At 34.9% G+C, this 11891-nt stretch overlaps 1 non-coding gene across 1 annotated transcript; it reads left to right on the plus strand.

The window, feature by feature from the left end:
- Positions 1 to 330: 330 nt before the first annotated feature.
- On the plus strand, positions 331 to 437 carry LOC137964313 (small nucleolar RNA R71). The gene has a single exon (XR_011115510.1). It is a non-coding gene; the product is annotated as a small nucleolar RNA R71 (small nucleolar RNA).
- Positions 438 to 11891: the final 11454 nt, after the last annotated feature.

The raw sequence follows: 11891 nt of genomic DNA on the forward strand, positions 1-11891 counted from the left end.
CATATGGCACAGACAATAGATGGGTTAGGAGCAGTTGAACTCTTGGACACCATAAGGGCATCAATTTTTCTAGTCAACCCCTCAATCTTGGCCATGAGCATGGGTGTTTCACTAACCTCATAGAGACCCCCTCTTTTGGCTTCGTGGGATCTCCTATCAACATTAAACGACGAACCCCATTGCTGAGATTGATCACTCAACATTTCAATGAAGTCCCACGCCTCACTAGCACTCTTACCCATCAAACTCCCACCACTCGTTGCATCTACCATGGATCTAACCTGGGGTTTAAGACCTTGATAAAAGTATTGCACTAAATGCCATTTCTCAAACCCATGATGCGGACACCTACGGATCAAATCCTTCAATTTCTCCCAAGCCTCATAAAAGTGTTCACCCTCCTGCTGCATAAAGTTGGAGATTTCTCTTCTGAGGGCTGTAGTTCTCTGAATGGGAAAGTACTTAGACAAAAATTTTGTGACTAATGTGTCCCATGAAGTAATGCTGCCCACCTCCAAGGAATTAAGCCAAGACTTGGCCTTATCCTTAAGTGAAAATGGAAAAAGTCTTAACCGGATAGAGTCATCTGAGAAATTCGGGAATTTGAAAGTCGCACAAATATCTAAGAATTCCTTGATGTGGTAATAAGGGCTTCCTTCTCCAACCCATAGAATGTAGGGAGGAGTTGGATCACACCTGGTTTCAACTCATAACTGGCAGCAGTAGTGGGTGGAAATATAATGCAAGAAGGTGATGTGAAGTGGGATGGGATAGAATAATCCCTCAGGGCACTATGGTCACCGGCTGTAGGTAACTGTAATGGTTCACCCTGATTGGCCATGGTAGCTCCTAACTTGACTTCTGGTGTTTTCCTACAAATATGTTCTACTTGTTCAACAAAGGGAGCTAATGGTTCACCTAGGGAGCGGCGCTCGTGCATAAAAACACAAAAAGAAACAAAACGAACTATCAAATTAAGCTAACAAACTCACGACTGAAAATACGAACTAACTAGAAGAAATAAAAAATAATTCCATACAAAATCACCAAGATAAAATTATGAAAGCAAAAAATAAAATAAAATAAAATAAAAATAAATCTAACCTAAGACCATGGAGAACAAAGAAATACACTTAATACGTGCCTCCCCAGCAATGACACCAAAAACTTGATGTGAAATTTAATTACATCAGCTTTTATACCTCGCAAGCGTACGAATCGTTCATGTAATCTAGTAGGAAGCGAGGGTCATATCCATAGGGAGGACTGAATTTTGTGTATTCTTTAGTCAACTAGCCTAACCAAATATGATGAATTAATCTGAACTAAACACTAATTATATCCTAAATTATCAAGCAATCATCTGGTTAACTGCTTGCACAACATGAAACGTCAACTTTGGATTTTATCGTGAAACATGCCTCTCTCGAGCGCCACGTAATCATGAATCCGGATTCTCAATCCTTGCGTCTAGCCCCTCTCGGGCACCTAGATTTAATGACAGAGATCGGATTACAATAGAATGCAGAGAACCAACTTCCTATTGTGATGATGCTAAAATTATCAACTTTGGATTTTACTGTGATTCGTGCCTCTCGAGCGCCCTGTAACCTCGGATCCGATTTCTCAATCCTTGCGTCTAGCCCCTCTCGGGCGCATAGAGTGAAAGACAGAAATCAGATTAAAATACCAAAATCCTACCTAACTAGCTAATTTAATTAAATATCCGAAAAACAAATATTCGATAAACATTAATTATCAGATCACATTTAATAAACATTCAAAACCTAAGTTCAAACTATAGAAAAATTAAATTCCAAAATGATGAATTAATCCCCTTCTCCTTCCTCTGGCTCGGGCAGCAGACTCGTTCTCACGGGTGCTGCAATTTCCCGAAATTGATGGCTTCAGGTAGCAAGAGCGAGTGGTCGGAGGTAGAGACGACGCCGACGAAGAAGGATAGAGGCCCACGGACGGAGGTGACGACCGGCGAAGAACGGAACGAAGTTGAAGTCCTCTAACTAGCTCTCTCGAGTCTTGGTCGGAGTCAGAATGGCTCCGGAGATGGTCGAAAATGGGTAATTGACGTCGGGAGATGGTCGGAATGCGGAATCGGCACCTGAGGAGTCCTCTCGGGTCACCTCTCAGCTTGGCGAGCAGAAACTGGCACTGTCGAACTCACCACGATGGAGACTCTCTTGAGCTCTCCTCGGGTTTGTTCTTAGTTGCCGGATGGTGGTGGACGACGGTGGCGCGGCAAATGACTGTGGCAAAATCCTCTCTGGTCTTCCCCTGTTTCAGTCGATGGTCCTCTGTTTCGGTCGACGCTCCTCTGTTTTGGTCGACACTCCTCTATTTTGGTCGACGGGGCTCTCCCCTGTTTCGCCGATCGTCCCCTCGTTTTCATACGATTTGCCCTAAAAAATCACCTCCCTTTCACTAAGGGCATTTTCGTAAATATCTCCTTCTCCGCCAAAATTCTCCTGAAATTTCATAATTGAATCCATAAAAAGTATTTCAGGAAGAAATAAACCCTAAAAGCAATGAAATATAATTCAAGAGAGACAAAATATGCAATATAGACAGTGATTAATGCCAAATTCAATAAATGCACGTTTCTTTTGAAAACCGATAAATAACCACCTATAACACAATTATAAGGGTTATTCTATTATAATTAACCTAGTTCTCATGTCAGAATATGGCATCTATCACACCCCAAAACCTAAATCTTTGCTAGTCCCTAGCAAAACAACAATCGAACCAAAATTAAGCCTAGGAAAACAAAATGCCACTTTCGTAGGGAGCATGATTGCATTTAGCGCATGCAACAAGCCGTTAAACCCCTACTTTGCAGTAGTGGACGAGTTATGTCTCGTGAGGGTTTGCATGGAATTTACCCACAAAATTCATCTAAATCAATAATATAAAAAGAAAAGTGAAGAAAATTTACTCCTCATTAGCATATGACTAACACTTAGTATCGTAAAATATCTGAAAATCATATGAAATCCTACTCAATTTGAAAACCTGTGTAAAATATAGCACATTATCAATCCAAATACACTTATTGTTACTCCACCTGAACCAATGTGACCCATAAGCAATTACTTCAACAGAACAAAGAGGCAACAAATAACAATAAAATCCTGGTCACATCACAATTAAGAGAAAATAGTAGAGTAAGCCTGTTGTCTGACAATCTCACAAAACAAATATACCAATTTCAATCTTGACCTGCAACTTCTTTCAAATTACAATTCATCATCAAAGTTAAGTAAACTCATTGCTTCCAGATTTAAACCCATTTTACGCTATTACCAGCACACTTTTGCTATAACCAGCGTATTTTTTTGTTTCACTGAATACTTTTGGTATTACCACCATTTTGTATTCGTCTTCACTGTACATGCACTTATTTTTAAGTAACCGAATGTTCCGGTGCATGTCCCTGGGTTAGCCCAGGCTGTTTCTGAAGTTATCTGTCTTTTGCAAGCAAGAGCATTTCCATTTGCATTCATACATTACAACAAGGAATTTCACTGAGATATAAAAAGGAATGAGTTCAAACAGGCATACAAGACTATTCAGACTAACATAGATCAACACTAGATTTACATGTTCTCTTTTGCAACTAAGTTCCAAGTCTAATGCAATAGTAAGTTATCCCACTGAATTCCCATGGATCACAACAAATGATATCAGATTTCTAATAAGCATATTCTACACAGTTTTACATAAAATTTTGAAACACATTTGAGCAACTTATTTTAACTCTACTAAAGTTAACCACATACTAAGAGGAGTAATTTGAAAACCATGAACAAAAATCAAAAGAAAATCATTTTTAAGACATAAAAGAGTCGTTCCCTCCCCCCCCCCCCCCCCCCCCCCCCCCCCCCCCCCCCCCTCCCCAAACCTAAACTTGACATTGTTCACAATGAGGAAAGGTTAAAACACCAAAACGACTACAAAAAGAAATAAGATCGAAAGAATATTAAAATTCATGGAAACCACATGCTCCATTGGCACACAAGAAGTAAAACAAAGCCAAAACAGTGCAAGGAAAAGAGATCTTAGAAAACACCCCCAAACCTAGAGCATGATACATCATCAAACAAACCAACTAACAATCACTAAAATATCTGATTTACTAGACGATTTATTGCTGGCCTTAACGTCGATTTTGGTGCCAGTCTTCTCGTCTAGCAGCTACTACTCTAGTTGACTCACAACCTAGCTAGTTATACTCCAGCAGAGTAAGGGTTAAGCTCCCTCAGGGTTCCTAAATCCATAGGTGGGACCATATGTGTTTGGTCATCAACAATAATACCGAAGAGTCAATAAAGACCCCCAAGAATGATACATAGTCTCCCTCGTAGAAGGTTTACTCGTATCAGTCGTACCCGTAGGTAATCATCCATAGATGAAACCGCTATCCCACATCACACTTTGAAGAAATCTCTATGTGACTGGCCACTGAAGGCAACAGAAATCATGCTCTGAACACAAGTCCTTAAGTTACTCACCATAAGGTTTTCATTCAATACTTCAAGATCGAACTAGTCAATCCCAGAATGGTTGTTTGAGTACAGACCTCTAAAACTAGGGACCAAAAGTCTGATCATTGACTACCGGAACCATTTATGCTCTCAGCCGGCAAGAGAGTACCCCGAGTCCATGACGGGGCCAGCATCGCTGGGGGACCTCCAATCAATCAAGACCAAAGTACACCAAAGGTTATCACAAATAAGAATGAATAAACCAAAAATAAAAACTGTAATGTACAAAGAGATAGAAACGTGGGGATTGCCCACAATGTGCTAAGTTTATAGTTGTAAGCAAGACTCTGACGCATTCAAGATGAAATGACAGGTTCCTCCAAGAAAATCACCATCACCTCCTTCCGTGTGGGGACATTCTCAAGATACGGTTTGAGCCTCTGACTGTTAACTTTGAAGACCGACCTGTCTCCGTGATTATGGGACATCTAAAATGGAATGGAAATGAAAAAATGTAGAGAGAGATAATTCCAAAATGTCTTTGTAACTTTTACTGTTGCAGACTATTTTAGTTTTTATGTATTAGGTTTTGCAATGATCGAGAAAAGGGGGAGGCAGAGGAATTTTAACTGTGTGTTGACTCCCAATCCATAAGTCATTTCTTAAAAAAACATAGCCCGTTATGCATGATTGACCGATAAATCAATTTACAAATCATCTATGATTGTTAGGTCAGCTTTTTGTAAATGGGCAAACTAATGGCTTGTTTGATGAGCATTTTTTGTAAATATCCCTCCGCTCGTTCACTTGAGAATTTAATGAGCGTTTGTTGTTCAATTAAAAATGTTTGGATCCATAGGGCATTTGAATCTTTAACATGTTTAGAGAATGCATATCCACATTTAAAACATGTTAGGATCAATTAGAAATCTCTTTCTTATCAAATTCGAAGCCATTAGGGTTGAACTAGTGGAATTTCCCAAACCTGGACAACAAAACTTTTGTGTTTGTTTGCCATGTGTGAATTAATTTTCTTTACTTACATTTTTATTTATTTTTATTTTTTTCCATACATAAAATCTTAAATTTATATTTTTTTAGTTATCTATTTGACTTTATTTTCTTGTTTACGAGAGAATCAGAAAGTAAAAACTCAAATTTTTGGTTTTAGAAAAACGTGTTCATCTAAAATGGAATGGAAATGCACAAATGTAGAGATGGATAATTCCAAAAAGTCTTTGTAACTTTTAGGGATTGCAAACACTTTTAGTTTTTATATATTAGGTTTTGCAATGATCGGGAAAAGGAGGAGGCATGTGATTTTTAACAGAGTTTTGACTCCCAATCCAGAAGTCATTTCTTAGATAAACATAGCCCGTTATGCATGATTGACCGATGAATCACTTTAAAAATGATCTATGATTGGTTGGTCAACTTTCTGTAAATGGTCAAAATAATGGCTTGTTTGTCATTGGTAAATATCCCACCACATGTTCACTTGAAAATTTAATGAGCATTTTTTGTTCTCTTTAAAAGGTTTGGATCCATAGGGCGTTTGCATCTTTAACATGTTTCAAGCATGCATATCCATATTACAAACATGTTAGGATCAATTAGAAATCTCTTTCTTATCAAATTCCAAGTCATTAGGGTTGAACAAGTTGAATTTCTCAAACTTAGACAAAAAAAATTTTGTGTTCATTTGTGGTGTCTGAATAAATTTTTTTTACTTACATTTCTTATTTTTTGTAATTTTTTCCATACTTAAACTCTAAAATTTTCATTTTGTTGTGATCTATTTGCCTTTATCTTCTTATTTACAAGATAATCGGAAAGTGAAAACTCAAAATTTTGATTTCAGCAAAAAGTGTACATGTAAATTAGAATGGAAATGCACAAATGTAGAGAGTGATAATTCCAAAAAGTCTCTGTAACTTTTAGGGATTGCAAACTCTTTTAGTTTTTATATAATAGGTTTTGCATTGATCTGGAAAAGGGGGAGGTGGGGGATTTTTAACTAAGTGTTGACACCCAAATGCATAAATCATTTATTACAAAAACATAGCCTGTTACACATGATTGATTACCATCCTGCCATCAATGTATATAGGTTTATGGGCCTTCTCATTGATATATGGGCCTTGAGCCCGTCTTCAATCTCTCTTGGATTCATGGGTCTTCCTTGGTCTTATGGGAATGGGTCCATCTTCTAATACACTTCAATAAGTGACACTTCCTTGCTCGTGTGGGATTGGGCCCGGTCTTCCAATAGTTTTTAATATTTTTCGATACATAAACTCTAAAATTTTCATTTTGTTGTGATCTATTTGTCTTAATCTTCTTGTTTACGAGAGAAACAGAAAGAGAAAACTCAAAATTTTAATTTAAGATAAAAGTATACATCTAAAATGGAATGTAAATGCACAAATGTAGAAAGAGATAATTCCAAAAAGTCTCTGTAATTTTTAGGGATTGCAAACTCTTTTAGTTTTTATATATTAGGTTTTGCAATAATTGGGAAAAGGGGGAGGCGGTGGATTTTTAGTTGAGTGTTGACTCCTAATCCATAAGTCATTTCTTACATAAACATAGCCCGTTAGACATGATTGACCAATAAATCACTTTACAAAGCATCTATGATTGTTAGGTCAATTTTTTTTGTAAATGAGCAAAATAATGGGTGGTTTGACTCGGGTAAATATCCCTCCGCACGTTCACTTGAGGATTTAATGAGCATTTGTTGTTCGCTTTAAAAGGTTTGGATCCATAGGGCATTTGCATTTTTAACATATTTCAAGCATGCATATCCATATTTAAAACAAGTTAGTATCAATTAGAAATCTCTTTCTTATCAAATTCAAAGCCATTAGGGTTGAACTAGTGGAATTTCCCAAACTTGGAAAACAAAACTTTTGTGTTCGTTTGTGGTGTGTGAATAAATTTTCTTGACTTACATTTGTTATTTTTTTAATATTTTTTTTCACTCAAAAACTCTAAAATTTTCATTTTGTTGTCATCTATTTGCCTTTATCTTCATGTTTACGAGAAATTCAGAAAATGAAAACCCAAAGTTTTCATTTAAGAAAAACTTTTACATCTAAAATGGAATGGAAATTAAAAAAATGTAGAGAGGGATAATTCCAAAAAGTCTTTTAGGGATTGCAAACTCTTTTAGTTTTTACTTATTAGGTTTTGCAATGATCGGGAAAAGGGGGAGGCCGGGGATTTTTAACTGAGTGTTGACTCCCATTCCATAAGTATTTTGTTACAAAAACATAGCCCGTTATGCATGATTGACTGATAAATCACTTTAGAAATCATCTATTATTGTTAGGTAAGTTTTTTCTAAATTGGCAAAATAATGGCTTGTTTGACTCTGGTAAATATCACACCGCGTGTTCACTTGAGAATTAAATGAGCATTTTTTGTTCGTTTTAAAACGTTTGGATCCATAGGGCATTTGCATTTTTAACATGTTTCAAGCAAGCATATCCATATTTAAATAAGGTTAGGATCAAATAGAAATCTCTTTCTTATCAAATTCCAAGCAATCACACTCATGTAAAAATCCCCCGCCTCCCTCTTCCAAATTGTTGCAAAACCTAATTTCTGAAAAATAAAAGATTTTGCAAATCCTAAAAGTTAAAGAGACTTTTTGGAATTATCTCTCACATATTTGTGCATTTCCATTACATTTTAGATGTACACTTTTTTCTTAAATCAAAACTTTGAGTTTATAATTGTTGATTCTCTCGTAAAGAAGAAGATAAAGGCAAATAGATCACAATAAAATTAAAATTTTAGAGTTTATGTATGGAAAAAATGCAAAACAATAACAAATGTAAGGTAAGAAAATTTATTCACACGCCACAAACGAACACAAAAGTTTTGCTGTCCAAGTTTGGGAAATCCCTCTAGTTCTACCCTAATGGCTTGGAATTTGATAAGAAAGAGATTTCTAACTGATCCTAACATTTTTTAAATATGGATATGCATGCTTGAAAAAATTTAAAGATGTAAATGCCCTATGGATCAAAACCTTTTAAAGCGAACAACAAATGCACATTAAATTCTTAAGTGAACCTGCGGTGGGATATTAAGCCGTGTCAAACAAAACATTATTCTGCTCATTTACAAAAAGCTGACGAAACAATCATAGATGATTTTTAACATGATTTTTTTATCAATCATACATAACGGGCTATGTTTTTGCATGAAATGACTTATGGATTAAGAGTCAACACTCAATTAAAATCCCCCCGCCACCCCTTTTCCCGATTATTGCAAAACCTAATATATAAAAACTAAATGAGTTTGGAATCCCTAAACGTTACTGAGACATTTTGAAAATATCTCACTCTACATTTGTGCATTTCCATTCCATTTTAGATTTACACTTTTTTCTTAAATCAAAACTTTGAGTTTTCACTTTCTGATTCTCTAGTACACAAGAAGATAAAGGCAAATAGATCACAACAAAATGAAAATTTTAGAGTTTATGTATTGGAAAAATTAAAAACAATATCAAACTTAAGTAAACAAAATTTATTCACACACCACAAACAAACACAAAAGTTTTGTTGTCCAAGTTTGGTAAATTCCACTAGTTCAAACCTAATGACTTGGAATTTGATAAGAAAAGGATTTCTAATTGATCCTAACATGTTTTAAATATGGATATGCATGCTTAAAACATGTTAAAGAGGCAAATGCCCTATGAATCCAAACCTTTTAAAGTAAACAACAAATGTTCATTAAATTCTCAAGTGAATGTGCAGTGGAATACTTACCTGAGTCAAACAAGCCATTATTTGGCCCATTTACAAAAAGCTGACCTAACAATCACAAATGATTTTTAAAGTGATTTATTGGTCAATCATGCATATTGGGTTATGTTTTTGTAAACAATGACTTATGGATTGGGTGTCAACATTAAGTTAAAAATCCCCCACTACCCCCTTTTCCCGACCTTGCAAAACCTAATATATAAAAACTAAAAGAGTTTTCAATCCCTAAAAGTTACGTGGACTTTTTGGAATTAATTCTCTCTAAATTTGTGCATTTCCATTCCTTTTTTGATGTACATTTTTTTATTAAATTTAAACTTTGAGTTTTCACTTTCTGATTCTCTCATAAAGAAGAAGATAAAGGCAAATAGTTCACATCAAAATGAAAATTTTAGAGTTAATGTATGTAAAAAATTAATAAAAAAATAAGAAATGTAAGTAAAGAAAATTTATTCACACACCACAAATGAACAAAAAAGTTTTTTTGTAAAAGTTTGGGAAATTCCACTAGTTTAACCCCAATGGCTTGGAATTTAATAAGAAAGAGATTTCAAACTGATCCTAACATGTTTTAAATATGGACATGCATGCTTGAAACATGTTAAAGATGCAAATGCCCTATGGATCCAAACCTTTTAAAGTGAACAACAATAGCTGATTAAATTTTCAAGGGAACATGCGATGGGATATTTACCCGAGTCAAACATGCCATTATTTTGCCCATCTACAAAAAGCTGACCTAACAATCACTGATGATTTGTAAAGTGATTTATTAGTCAATCATGCATAACGGCCTATGTTTTAATAAAAATTACTTATGGTTTGGGAGACAACACTCAATCAAAAAGAATTTGCAAACCCTAAATGTTACTGACACATTTTAGAATTATCTCTCTCTACATTTTTGCATTTCCTTTCCATTTTAGATGTACACTTTTTTCTTAAATCAAAACATTGAGTTTTCACTTTCTGATTCTCTCGTAAACAAGAAGATAAAGGCAAATAGATCACAACTAAATGAAAGTTTTAAAGTTTATCTATAGAAAAAATTAAAAACAATAACAAACGTAAGCAAAGAAAATTTATTCACACACCACAAACGAACGCAAATGTTTTGATGTCAAACTTTTGGAAATTCCACTAGTTCAACCCTATTGGCCTGGAATTTGATTAGAAAATGGATTTCTAACTGATGCAAACATGTTTAAATATAATTATGCATGCTTGAAAAATGTTAAAGAAGCAAATGCCCTATGGATCCAAACCTTTTAAAGCAAACAACAAAAGGTCTTTAAATTCTCAAGTGAACGTGCGATGGGATATTCACCCTAGTCAAACAAGCCATTATTTTGCCCATTTTCAAAAGGCTAACCTAACAATCATAGATGATTTTTAGAGTGATTTATCAGTCAATCATGCATAACGGGCTATGTTTCTGTAAGAAATGACTTATGGATAGGGAGTCAATACTCAGTTAGAAATCCCCAGCCTCCCCTTTTTCCCGATCATTGCAAAACCTAATATATAAAACCTAAAAGAGTTTGCAATCCCTAAAATTACAGAGGCTTTTTGGAATTATCTCTCTCTACATTTGTGCATTTCCATTCTATTTTAGATGTACATTTTTTCTTTAAATCAAAATTTTGAGTTTTCACTTTCCGATTCTCTCATAAACAAGAAGATAAAGGCAAATAGATAACAACAAAATAAAATTTTTAGAGTTTATGTATGGAAAAAATTAAAAAAATAACAAATGTAAGTAAAGAAAATTTATTCACACACCACAAACGAACAAAAAAGTTTTGTTGTCCAAGTTTGGGAAATTCCACTAGTTAACCCCTAATTGCTTGGAATTTGATAAGAAAGAGATTTGTAACTAATCCTAACATGTTTTAAATATGGATATGTATGCTTGAAACATGTTAAAGATGCAAATGCACTATGGATCCAAACCTTTTAAAGCAAACAACAAATGCTCATTAAATTCTGAAGACCACGTGCGATGGGATATTTACCTATGTCAAACAAGCCATTATTTTGCCCATTTACAAAAAGATGACCTAACAATCGCTGGTGATTTGTAAAGTGATTTATCGGTCAATCATGTGTAACGGCCATGTTTTTTTAAGAAATGACTTATGGATTGGGTGTCAACACTCACTTAAAAGTCACCCGCCTCCCTTTATGCCTGATCGTAGCAAAACATAATATCTAAAAATGAAAAGAGTTTGCAAACCCTAAAAGTTACATAGACTTTTAGGAATTGTCTCTCTCTACATTTGTGCATTTCCATTCCATTTTAGATGTACACTTTTTTCTTAAATCAAAACTATGAGTTTTCAATTTCTGATTTTCTCATAAACAAGAAGATAAAGGCAAATAGATTACAACAAAATGAAAGTTTTAGAGTTTATGTATGGAAAAAGTTAATAACAAAAATCAATGTAACGTAAGAAAATTTATTCACACACCACAAACGAACACAAAAGTTTTACTGTCCAAGTTTGGGAAATTCCACTAGTTCAACCCTAAAGGCTTGGAATTTGATAAGAAAGAGATTTCTAACTGATCCTAACATGTTTCAAATATGGATATGCATGCT

Source organism: Aristolochia californica, unplaced genomic scaffold (assembly GCF_029961685.1).
Source record: "Aristolochia californica isolate CCGP_79_NKW_82.1479 unplaced genomic scaffold, dmAriCali1.0.hap1 SCAF_4, whole genome shotgun sequence".
NCBI classification, from domain to species: domain Eukaryota; kingdom Viridiplantae; phylum Streptophyta; class Magnoliopsida; order Piperales; family Aristolochiaceae; genus Aristolochia; species Aristolochia californica.